Source organism: Pteropus alecto, unplaced genomic scaffold, assembly GCF_000325575.1.
Source record: "Pteropus alecto unplaced genomic scaffold, ASM32557v1 scaffold56, whole genome shotgun sequence".
Classification (NCBI taxonomy): domain Eukaryota; kingdom Metazoa; phylum Chordata; class Mammalia; order Chiroptera; family Pteropodidae; genus Pteropus; species Pteropus alecto.
The window spans coordinates 82,447-85,299 of record NW_006438871.1 but is presented as its reverse complement, the minus strand read 5'-3'; positions in this window follow the sequence as shown (position 1 = coordinate 85,299).

The following is a 2,853-nucleotide window of genomic DNA, read 5'->3' as shown; positions in this document are numbered from 1 at the left end:
GCGCCCGCGCGCCGGGCCCGCAATGCGCATGCTCCGCAAGTCCCGCGGGCCAACGGGCCGCGCTCCCGGAGGTGCGGGGCAGGGATCCCCGCCGCGCTCGACAGTTCCCGGGGTGCGTCCCCGCCCTTCTCCTACGGGCTCCTCCAGAAGACTGAGCTCGCCCCAGAGCGGGACACTAATAAGAATTTATTCGGTTATCATCGAAAGGGACAGGGGCTTGTGTAGTGTCACAGGCCGCTGGCTCTCAACACCTGGCATTCAGAAAATTCTCCTTGACCTCTATCCTAGGCTCTAGGGTTCAGATCGAGCCACAGGACAATAAAAAGTAACAGTTCGTACTGCGCTCAGTGCTCTTAGGAAAACCTTTAGGGGCGCTGGGCTCCAAAGTACATCTAAGTTATTATTAGCCAGTATGACTTGCTCTTTCTCTTCTTCCTGACCTCCACGGGCATCTACTCTGACCCTTCTCCCTGCCTCCTTTTTCCAGCCACCTGACACTTATTCTCTACAAAATCACTCCATGTCTAGACTGTAAGCTTCCTGGGACAAGAACTTCGTTTTACTGACTGCTCCATCTCCATCACTTAGGACAGTCCGGTACACAGCACGTGCTCAATCAACAGGCATTGAGGTCCAGTGAGCCATATAACTTCTCTGTGCCTCTGTTTCATCAACTACAAAGTGGAGATAAAGGTGATTGTGAGGGTTGAATGAGTCAGTATCTGCGTAGAACAGTTGCCATTTCCAGCGTGAGTGCGATGTGACAGTGTCATTATTATGAAATGGTAAAAGAGAGAATGAGCCTTCACACCAGGGTTGTGTGGCATAGTAGAAGGAACACCTGGCAGGTTACTTAAGGTCTAGCCCTGGCATCACCACCTACTACAGGTCATGACCTCGTCCCATTCTGTTTCCTCATCTGTATGACAAAAGGGAGGGGGGGAGCCAGTGGGTGGTTTTCGAGGCTATCTTACCCAGGAGCAGGGAACACTGAGTTGGTGAGTGGTCAGGAGCCTAGGTTTTATAGTTTTGCCATGGACTCCTTATCTGCAAAATGGAGACAGTTTCAGGGCTTTTGTTGGCATCAGAAGACATAGCAGAAATAAAACTCAGCACAGTGCCTGGCACATGGTAATGCCTCAAAAAACGAAGCTACCAGGTAACACTTTGTGGCTAGCCCAACCACTCGAATAGTATTTAAAATAGTAAAATTTAATTTGTTCTTAAATTGGCACCACTCTTCTGCTCTGTGAAGCCCTGTCGCCTGAGTGGTCTCAGGCAGAGGCTGCACCCCAAGTTCTGGTTCCTGATTTAGACTTTCTCGGATGCATCCTAACAGAAAAGAAACCTCATGCTCTCCTCGAGCCGCCACCAGAGATATTTACAAAAGGCAAATCTTGCCAGGCCACTCGCCTGCTCAACAACTTCTATTTGCTTCCTCGGGGCATAGTCCACATGGCAGACGAGGGCACGTTCAAATGCGTGCCTCTCGCTCCTCTCCCACGCCTGGGCTCTGCCAACTCCCTGCCCTTTCTGCTTCTCTTGTTTTGCTTACTTTCTCTCACTTAATCATAGAGACAGTACATATCTATGACCTTTTACCTGCCATTCTGAATTCCAAAATCTTCAGAAAACCTTTCATAATGTGTTGGAAAAACCTGTTTTGACCTCAATTCATTTGTTGACAAAAATCTGAGCAGAGATTGTTTACAGTGTTTCTTACACTTGGAACATATATCAGTGTGTTTTTCTGCAGAACTATCAATGCATTTGATTATGGGATGCTACTTCAGACCCTGCTGGAACTGCAATCTCATGCACCACCTTTATGTACCATATAACTTTCTAAAATCTGAACAAGTCTTAAGTTCTGAACCATTTGTCCCCAAAAGTCTCTGGTAAGAAATTACGGCTCTTATAACACAGTATTCGATTCTAGAGTCAGACTGCCTGGGTCCATATCCAAGCTGTGCCAACCAATAGCTGCGAGACCTGACGAGCAAGCCTCTCTGTGACTGTTTTCCCATCTGACGAAATGGCAAAAGTACCCACTCTCCTAGAGTGCTGCAGAATCCTCTGAGTTTACAAATAAATGAAGCGCTTAGCACAGTGCTATCCAAGAGATTTGCCCCTCACGACTACTGGACCAAGCGAATATTGGCATCTCCATTACACACTGAGAAGTCACAGTTCAGAGAAGGTAACAGCGCAGTTTAAACCTTTTCACCCAAGTGGTTCGACAGGGTGGGAAGGGTGAGGATCAGGAAAGGTAGTTTTCTGAAGTGGTTCCCCACCTAAATTAATGCTTTGAAAGTTCTCTTTTTATTTTAATACCCATAGAAATTCAGCTTATTTCTTTATACCTGGCGTTTCCCCCAAAATCTTGCTGGAAAACTGACTTTGGCCTTGTTTTCATCCGGTGCCTTGAGACTCTACACACAACCGAGGGCTTCAGAGGACCCAGTTTTGAGACCAAATGACCATGGACTTTTTGCTTCAATCGCGACAACACCCCTCCCCGGCACATGCTTCCCAGACACGAGGCCGGGTAGCTGGGAGGCCACGCCCCTTCCTGGCATAGCCACACCTCTTCCTCAGGAAGCCCCGCCTTCTGGGCGCAAAGCCCGCCGGACGCCCAGGCACGTACCACTGAGCGTCTCGGGGGGCTCGGGACTACCGGTTTGGTGCCAGGTTGTCCCCAACACCGCTCAGACTGAGCTCGTTCCCCAATTCTGGCCCTCTGGGCTCCCAGGGTTTTCTCCAGGGGAGCTTTCACGGTTCCCCATGCTAGCTGTTCCAGGGCTCGCCCCCTCCGGACCTGGAAGGTGGCGTGGTCCGGGGCGGGGCCTGCGG